Genomic DNA, 10238 nt, shown 5'->3' with positions numbered 1-10238 from the left:
AGGAAGAGCAGATGAACCAAGAAACTAGCAGGGATTCTTCCACTGTGTCTCACTGCTCCCATGATTCCTGGGGATGGCTACTGCCCGGAAGGAGTTGGTTTGTCTGCACAGCAGTAATGGAAGGGAGCAAGAGTCACATCTGGAGAACTTGTGGTGTCAAGAGCCTTGGAGTGGGAGACCTTGTGCTCCCATCCTTGTCCTCAGACTGCAGAGCTGGGAGTCGAGCTCTCCACACCCAGCCTCCCTACATATAAACAAGGACCATTTGATCCACCAGTTATCTATCAAGTATCATTATTCAAAGTAAAGGGCGAGTGACAAAGCCCTTGTATTATAAGGAATTGGTGCAATAGAGGGCTAAAAACATCATCTGTATTCAAAACAATTAGATAAATAAAAGCATGACAGCTCACTGATGGATTAAAAGGAGCTTTATTCCTTCAGTTAGTCTGAGCTTAGTACCTCTCTATCCACTGGCAGGGTGCTGGAAGCGGGAGACCCGGCTGAAGTTCTTGGACCTTGCCCTGGAGGGACTCCCAGCCTCACAGAAAGGGTCTTTGTTGACCTACTTGTGTGGTTAGTGCTGTGAAGCATGCCAGAAGAGACGGTCCCACTTTTCTCAAGGAGCACAAATAAAACTTCTTAGGGAGATGAGCACAAGATATGTGAAACACAGAAGGAAGGTAGTATGGATTTGGGAAGAAGACCTTTGTAGGTGTCTACTCAGTATAGAAAGGTTCCTGAGATGAAGAGGAAATTGCCTTAGAGGGGGTGAAAATTCTCTGTTTGTCTAGAGCAAAAGAAATCTTTGCAAAATATGTTACTTTCCGGAAAACAATTCTTCTCCTTTGATATGCTAAAAGTGAGCACCCAGGTCCAATGTGTGTGTGGCAGGGGGAGGGGAAATTTTCCCTCGAATTCAACAAGCAAGTCTGTGTTTGACACCCAATAAACTGGGTGTCTCACAATTCAACTCAATTCTGACACCATTTACTCAGAGATAGCATCAGATTCTGCAAGCTAAGGGCTCAGAACTGCAACAGTGCCCTCTCCTTCAGAGGCCAATTGCAAGCCAGGTTGTCACTTGCCCTTCTGACCAACTGGCTATTGAGCCTACCACCCTCATCCTTGGGTTCAATTAATTTTCTAGAATGACTCACAGAACTTAGGGAACCCATTTGCTCACCAGATTGCCAGTTATTATGAAAGGATATAACTCAGGAACAGTCAGATGAAAGAGATACCCAGGGCAGGATATGAAGAAGGGGCACAGAGATTCCATGTCCTCTCCCAGCCCAACTCTCTTGAATCTCCATGTGTTCAACCGTAAAGAACCTCCCCAGTTCCCATCCTTTTGAGTTTATTTTTATTTTTATCGAGGCTTCATTACAGAGGCATGACTGATTAAATCGTTGGCCACTGGGGATTGATTCAACCTTTAGCCCTCTCTCCTCCCCAGAGGTTAGGAGTGAGACCAAAAGTTCCAATCCTCTAATCCATAGATGGTTCTCCCTGCAACCAGCCCCATCCCAAAAGTCACCTCATTAACATAACAGGAGACTCCTTTATGGCTCTCATCACTTAGGAAATGTCAAGGATTTTATGAGCTCTGTGCCAGAAACAGGGGGATGAAAATCAAATATATATTTTTATTATAAATCACTTGTTTACAAAGCAGAAACAGATTCACAGACATAGAAAACAAACTTATGGTTACCAAAGGGGAAAGGTATGAGGAGGGGATAAATTGGGAGTTTGGGATTAACATATATACACTATTACATATACAACAGATAAACAAGGACCTACTGATTGTCACAGGGAACTATACTCAGGAACTCGAAATAACCTAAAATGGAAAAGAATCTGAAAAAGAATATATATTTATAACTGAATCACTTTGCTGTACACTTGAAACTAACACAACATTGTGAATTAGCTATTGCTATTTAGTTGCTAAATTGTGTCTGACTCGTTGCGACTCCATGGACTGTAGCCCACCAGGCTCCTCTGTCCATGGGATTTTCCATACTAGAATACTGGAGTGGGTTGCCATTTCCTTCTCAGGGGATCTTCTTGACCCAGGGTTCAAACCTGCGTCTTCTGCATTGCAGGTGGATTCTTTTGTGCTGAGCGACCAGGGAAGCCCGAATTAGCTATACTTCAATTTAAAGAATTTTTAAAAATCGCATCACATAATGCGTTCATTAATTTCTTAGTTTCTTATTTTCTGTGCTCCCCCCTTTTAGAATATAAGATCCATGAGAGCAGAAATTCATCTTTTTGTTTCTACCCAGCACTCAGCAAAGATGCATCGTAGCTTCCTTTGAAGAACTAAATAACAGTGAGAGAAGAGAGATATTGAACAAATGACTTGAAATGTTTTATGTTCTCAGTGATATAAATTGGTCGCATAGTAAAATCTTGACATCATAAGTGAGGCTCCAAAAGTTCAGTCATGTAGACCATGTGTTGCATTATCATGTCTCGCCAAGTGACCAGCGTGAGCCAGCCGCTGCCAAGGAGGAGAACCAATAGCTGATCGCTGTCTGTCTGAATCTGCATTATCACAGGATATGTCTCCACAAGGCATATTATCATAACCATTTTCAGAATTATTTATTCACTGTCTGTCTCCTGATTAGACTGTAGGTTCTTGGCACATAGGTGGTACTCAATAAATATGTGTTGAGTAAATGAAAAAATTTGTATCAGGGTATAACATGAGTTTGGTTTGGAGAATTCAAGGAGTGTTTTTTCTCAAGGAGGTAATATTCTGTCTGAGGAAGAAGGATCATTAGTAATGAGTAAGTGAAGGGAAGAGGAGGAAATACATGAGAAAACAAGGAAGAACAACATCTTCAGAGTCTCCAAGTTGAAAAGAGTGTGGTGTGTTGAAGCATTTGTAAGTGGTCCATTCTCACTGGGGCGTGGGCCTGGGGGTAAGGCAGGGAATTGTCAACCTGAGGCTAAGAGATCATGAGAGCTCATGAGCTGCTTCTAGGATCTGGGACTTCCTGGTACCAGTGACGGGCAGACATTAAGGGGTTTTCAGCAGAGGTGTCTTCTGATCAGATTCTGTTACAATGAACATCCCAGGTGCTGTGTGGAGAGTATGTTGGAGAGTGGTGAAGTGGCAGTGGGGAAAAGAGGTACAGAGAAATCAGGGGCTGGTCCAAGGACACAGACATGCCAGCAGCAGAGCCCACCTTCCCTGGTATCAGCCCAGAGCAGTTTCCTCAGGTGGTGCCACTTTTGAGAACTCTGAAGCCTGGGCTCTCTGCTCGGAGGAGGAGAGACAGCAGGGAAAAGGGTGATTTCTAAAAGCAGAGAGCAGCCCTTTTCTCACTGTGCAGACTCTGTCACGTAGTGGTGATGGTCTTAACTTACGCCTGAGGGGCACTCACGGAACACCACCTGAAGAACGAACTCCCTTCTCCCACCAGAACTCTTACCCTCTTACTCACTAGACCAGGACTTGCAGAATAAAGATCCTGGGAGATGGAGCCCTAGCCATGGTCCTCAAATATTGTTTTAAAGTACTATGTTTGTCCTAGAAAAAAATTAATATGAAGAGAGGTTAAAAAAATGAAAAATGAAAATGACTCATAGTTCTACAATATACATACAAACACATAAACTTTTGGTGTCTTACCTCCCAGACAATATTCTCTGTAGTTAGCTAGAATAGTTCTTCATAAAGCTAGATCAGTATCGTGTCATAATCCACAAAATATAACTACTGTTAATACCTTTGTATGAATATGTTTTAAAAACTCCTTTCCTGGTAGCTCAGCTGGTAAAGGATCTGCCTGCAATAAGAAGATCCAGTTCAATTCCTAGGTTCGGAAGATCTGCTGGAGAAGGGATAGGCTACCCACTCCACTATTCTTGGGCTTCCCTGGTGGCTCAGCTAGTAAAGAAACTGCCTGCAATGTGGGAGACCTGGCTTCAGTCCCTGAGTTGGGAAGATCCTCTGGAGAAGAAAAAAAGCTACTCTCCATTATTCTGGCCTGGAGAATTCCATGGACTGTATAGCTGGAATCAAGATAGCCAGGAGAAATATCAATAACCTTAGATATGCAGATGACACCACCCTTATGGCAGAAAGTGAAGAGGAACTCAAAAGCCTCTTGATGAAAGTGAAAGAGGAGAGTGAAAAAGTTGGCTTAAAGCTCAACTTTCAGAAAACAAAGATCATGGCATCTTGTCCCATCACTTCATGGGAAATAGATGGGGAAACAGTGAAAACAATGTCAGACTTTATTCTTTTGGGCTCCAAAATCACTGCAGATGGTGATTGCAGCCATGAAATTAAAAGACGTTTACTATGGGGAGGGAGGAGGGAGGAGGGTTCAGGATGGGGAACACATGTATGCCTGTGGCAGATTCATTTCGATATATGGCAGAACCAATACAATATTGTAAAGTTTAAAAATAAAATAAAATTAAAACAAAATAAAAGATGTTTACTCCTTGGAAGGAAAGTTATGACCAACCTAGATAGCATATTCAAAAGCAGAGACATTACTTTGCCAACAAAGGTCTGTCTAGTCTTTGGACTGCAAGGAGATCCAACCAGTCCATTCTGAAGGAGATCAGTCCTGGGTGTTCTTTGGAAGGAATGATGCTGAAGCTGAAACTCCAGTACCTTGGCCACCTCATGCGAAGAGTTGACTCATTGGAAAAGACTCTGATGCTGGGAGGGATTGGGGGCAGGAGGAGAAGGGGACGACAGAGGATGAGATGGCTGGATGTCATCACTGACTCGAGGGACGAGAGTCTGGGTGGACTCCAAGAGTTGGTGATGGACAGGGAGGCCGAGGAGAAGGGGACGACAGAGGATGAGATGGCTGGATGGCATCACTGACTCGAGGGATGAGAGTCTGGGTGGACTCCAAGAGTTGGTGATGGACAGGGAGGCCTGGTGTGCTGTGATTCATGGGGTCGCAAAGAGTCGGACACGACTGAGCAACTGAACTGAACTGATAGTCCATGGGGTCACAGAGATGGACACGACTGAGCAACTCTCACTTAGATACCTTTATATGAATATGTTTTAAAAACTTAGATTTTTTAAATTGAAATATAGATGATTACAATATTATGTATTACAGGTGTATAATATAGTGATTCACAATTTTCAAAGGTTATACTCCATTTATAGTTATCATAAAATTTTTGGCTATGTTCCCTGTATCATACAATATATCGTATAATGTACAATGTAACTTATTTTCTATTAATAGTTTGTACCTTTTAACCCCTTATCCCTATATTGCCCCTTTCTCTTTCCCTCTTCCTACTGGTAGGTACCCAATATCTTAAAAAAAAATTTTTTTTTTAATTTATTTATTTGGCTGTGCCAAGTCTTAGTTATGGACATAGGATCTTCTATCTTTGTTGTGGCATGCAGAATCTAGTTTCCTGACCAGAATCTAGTTTCCTGGGATTGAACCTGGGCCCTCTGCATTGGGATTGTGGAGTCTTAGCTACTGGACCACCAGGTAATTCCCTATCCTATATCTCTGAATCTTCTTCTTTAAAACATTTTGTCATAGACACTCAAGCATATGCCAAACTGGAGAGAATAGTGTAATAAATACTTACCTCAATTCCACCGTTTTCTATTCATGGTCAGTCTTGTTTCATCTTCACCCTCCTCCTGTTAGGTTATTTTGCAGCAAATCCCAGGCCTCATGCCATTCCACCCATAAATACTTTAGAAGCTTCATCTTTTTAGGCAGTCCAGATGCCACTGTCTGGATGGACCACAGGAGAAGCATCCTGAAGAGGTTGCCAAGGGCAAAGAAGCACCACTCTCCCTCCCTACACCCACAGAGCTGTTGTGATGCCCAAACCCACCAGCCTCCAATCTTTCTATGATGTATGCCTTAGAGCCAAGATGTTGGCCCTTCTTGGCCTGTTCCACTGAAAGTTTTGGTTCCTGCATGGGGAGACCAGCACTTCATCAGAACTGAATCCTGACCTGAAAAAGCCGCTTTTTGTTTGATTTGGGAAATTTTGCATAAATGAAGTTATAATGCAATACAACATCCAGCCAGTTTCCTGCAATATAAACTAGCCTTTAGGGATGACTCCCACCCCAGCAGCCCAGGGTGAACCAGGCAGCCTCAGAGCAGTCCGGAGAGGCTGGGACCCCTCAGCTTCCCTCTTGGTCCCATGGCCACGTGGACAGGTTATTTTCTCCTGCTCTTTTACAAAATCTGAGGTCTCAGACCTTTTTGGCAATTTCATTTCAAACTGTTCTTTCACAAGATCTGGCCTATTACTGAATATACTTGAAGAATAAGAAAACTACTTCAATACGCTTTTCAATTTAGTGTTTTCAAAGTATGAAAAATAAAATGTTAACGTTTTAGTGGGGAAGGGGCACAAAAACATTGAAATAAACGTGAGTGTTTGTCCTGGAAACAGAAGGTAAAGACCCCTGTGACTGGGTGCAGCCCTGCTCTTTGTGGTCAATGGTGGGGTGTTGCCTGTCTGACTACTCAAGGCAGCCTTGCTCCAGACTGGGTGTCTATGGTGGATGCCGGAGGCACTGCGATCTAAAGTGCAGCTTCTTGGCTTCCTCGGGTTTCAGCATTTCCCATGAGATCATTTAAAATCACATTTGTTACTTTACCATCTAATCACACATAAGCTTCCCCGCCCCCTCCCCACGCCCTGCTTCCATCCAAGGAGAGCACTTTCTGGAGCACCAGCAGCCAGGGTGGATCTTGTGATGGGAAATGGGAATGCCACCCAAGAAAGGAGGATTCCTTGCAGTTCCCGGTAAAGGACAGTGAGATTCCCAGCAGACGGACTGAACCACCTCCCTGAGGACATACAAGTGTAAGTCTTTGCAAAACTGGGGGTCCTGAACTTTTCTCCTTTCCCAGAGTTGCTTGTAGCCTCCCGGCAGAACAGACATCAGTCGGAGTGTCTTCTGGCCATGCTTGATGTTAAGCTGAGCGTAGGTTTCAGGAACTCATGGTTTCCAGTGGAGGCGATCTGGGATAGAAGAGGTGACCTCTCCACCTAGAAGACAAACAAGATTGAGCAGCAAAGGTTTGACTGTGGGACTTGGGGGCCTGTCTGTGGCTAGTGGTGTAAAGATTTAGGTTTGGGGTGATTTGGAAGAATTATAGGTTTTGTCCATGATCCCAAAATAAAACATGTTTTATGGGCTGTTGAATACATGACTGTCCCCAAACACCCATAGTTCTTAGAAAATAGTTTTACAATTGATCTGTTTGTATAGAAGACTCTCCTGCTTCCCTTCCTCTGAAGGATTGGGGGAAAATATAGCCAAATCCCAAACTATCAATTCTATATGCCACATTAATGTTGAGTTTACACTCTTCAAAGAGTCACACTGATATAAAGATGTTTTATTAGCAAGCATAATTTCAGAAATTTTAGCAAAGCTGTGGTAACAGAGGCCAAATGTCCTAGTAGTGTTGATGAAAATTTAAATAAGAATGGACATAGAAAGCAGAGACTGCATGGTCTGTGGGTAGGAGGTGATACACTCCTTCAGAGATAAGTTTTGCCTCAAACTTAAGCAACATGTACTCCTGTTAGAGAAACACAAGTAAGGTTAAAAGTAGTGGGTTCCTCTCTTGGTCACAAATTAGAATTATCTGGAGAGCTTTTTAGAAGCAGACTCCTGGGCCCCACTCAAGGCCTAGTTAATCTGGTGTAGGAGTGACTGCTAAGAATCTATATTTTTTTTCAGTGCTCTCGAGAATACTGTGATGGGCAACATGGTTGAGAAATTCTTGTGTTAGAATGGTGGTGAAAAAAGACAAACACAGATGATCAAGGGTGTTTTGCAAGCTTCTGGGGAGCATTTATACATGCTCAGAAAGCTGACAACAGGTCGAACCAAAGTTACCTCTGCTTTGTTTTTAGTCCCAAATCTGCAATCTACAAGAATGACTCATTCAGAAGTTTCTATGGTTCTGGCTCTGTTTGGCTTTTTTCCCCACTTCTTAGTTCAAGGGCACTTTGTGTACATTTGATTCTTGATCATGATTTGCTCCTTGAGAGTACCTGTTGGGTCAGTACCAGAAAAAGAAAACTCTTCTGTGATTTTAAAATGCAGTTTGAGTTGGCTTTCCTGGACTTGCAAAATGAAGCAGGTAGAAGCAACCCCACATATGTATTTTGAGTAACAGCAGCCTAAAGGTTGAGCTTTCCAGCTGCATGGTGTGGGAGGAAGGAGAAAATAACAGCGTGAAATGAACTGCTTTTAGTTTGATGGATGAATTTGTTTTGAAATGGCAGAAAGTTGGTTTCAAATGTTAGGAGGATTTTAGAATGGTCTTAAGAAATAATTTATGGGTTCCCTAGCCACTTACTTAGCAATCAAATCATAGTGATAAAAATAACAATAAGTAAGCATTTAATGTGAAACATCAGCATTTTTTTTTTTGCCCCAGATATATATAAGAGTGGGTATTTGCAAGGATGGTTTTAAGAAAAGTGTCATCAAAAGGAAATGGCAAAAGAGAATGGCCTGTAATGATACATGGTGGATAAAAGTCTTTCACAAATAAATATTGCCAAGGAAATGCTTTTCTAGGAGGAGAAAAAGCAGTGATCATTGATCTGGGTGTGCATTCCTTTGTGTCAGAACCCAATCACATCAAAAAGACTCCTGAGACCTCAGCTTTTTCATGAGCATCAGCCCATGGATTCCATTGGTCCCCTCTGTCTCAGAACAAACCCAGCCTGGGTCCCACATACAAACTAATATTGTGAGCTCAGAGTCCGTGCCTCCTGAGCCCATGAAAGAAATGCTGTCCCTTCCCTCTCTGCAATTTCTATGCCATTTCTGATACATTCCTTATTTCTGGGCTCACCCTTTCTGCCTAATCACTTTCTGCCCAGATCTTACCTGCCCTTCCAAGTCTTGGATAGACCTCATTCTCCCACAAGGCATAATGCCCTCTCTTCCCTTCTCTGCTTCTGCCTCACCACTTCACTTAATGTTTCTTTGTATGACACATGTCCCTTCTACAGATCCCACCAGAGTGTCGGTTTCTGAATGGCAGGATCTCAGCCTGCTTGATTTGCATTCCCCCGTCACAACTTCATACACACTGGCAGTTCAGCAAGTGCTTCCTGAGTTGAAAATCATGGCTTGGGGTTCTGGATCATATTGGGAAAAAGATTCAAACACAAAAGCATCCTCTCTCACACTCCCACTTCAACCAAATGTGTTGTCTCCCTTGCCTGCTGGCATCAGTTCTGGGAGCTTAGAACTGTTTGTCCTTGGGGAAGATGTCACTGTGGTCCATCTTGCTCATTAGACTCCCGTGGTCACTACTCTTTCCTTACTACTCATTGTCATGCTTTCCCCTGGGGCTCCAGAGAGGACAAGAGTCATGTTTCACAAACTGGATCAGAAGAGTGGGAAGAGGTCACAGTGACCACAGGTGGGTAGAGAGTACAGGGGCTAAAAGCACAGGCCTGCTGATGGAGCCAGACCTTGGGTAGTGTCCCAGCTTTATTTATTAGCACATCAGGCAAACTCTCCCTGTTTCCTTTTGTTTCCTCAACTATGAAATGGACATAATAGTACCTATTTCACAAGATGATGGTGAAATTTAAACAGCAGAATGTATAAAGGACTTAGCCTAGCCTATTAGCTACTATTCCTAGAATCATTTAGTCCAGCACCCTATTTTATAGATAAAATTCCAGGTCTCCAGTGGGACCTGGAATTTCAGTTTTAGTGACTTCTTCTGAAAGCCCACCCAGTAGTCAAGTTTGCATAGCTGGTTACTGGCATGATGAGCAGGGACCCAGGTTCCCTGCCGTAGGTGAGGAATTCCCCCTGCCATGTGGCACTGATTACCTTTGAGATGCCAAGAAGGGAGCCCTCTTAGAGATACTTTGTTCATGTTCTATAGGGAGGGGCCAAGGCACTCGAAGCCCAGCATGCATGCATCAGCAGGTGTAAGTCTGACCTTGCATTAGACACAGAGTGAGTCATGGTGTTATTATTATTTGAAGGGCTCACAGAGCTGACAGGCAGGACAAGTTACGGATGCCACTTGAAGAGGAAGGCCTTGAATAGTGGGTGGGCTTTAGATAGATGGAGAAGGGGGCGGTTACTGAGCATGGGGTAAGGGGGGAGCAGCAAAGACATAAGCAAAGAATCAGAGAAACCTGGAAAGTGCCGACACTGGCGACAGAAGTCAGAGTAGTGGTCACATGGGGAGTCT

This window comes from Bos mutus, chromosome 22 (genome assembly GCF_027580195.1).
Source record: "Bos mutus isolate GX-2022 chromosome 22, NWIPB_WYAK_1.1, whole genome shotgun sequence".
NCBI classification, from domain to species: Eukaryota; Metazoa; Chordata; class Mammalia; order Artiodactyla; family Bovidae; genus Bos; species Bos mutus.
The sequence above is the reverse complement of the archived record's forward strand: the minus strand, read 5'-3'. Positions refer to the sequence as shown.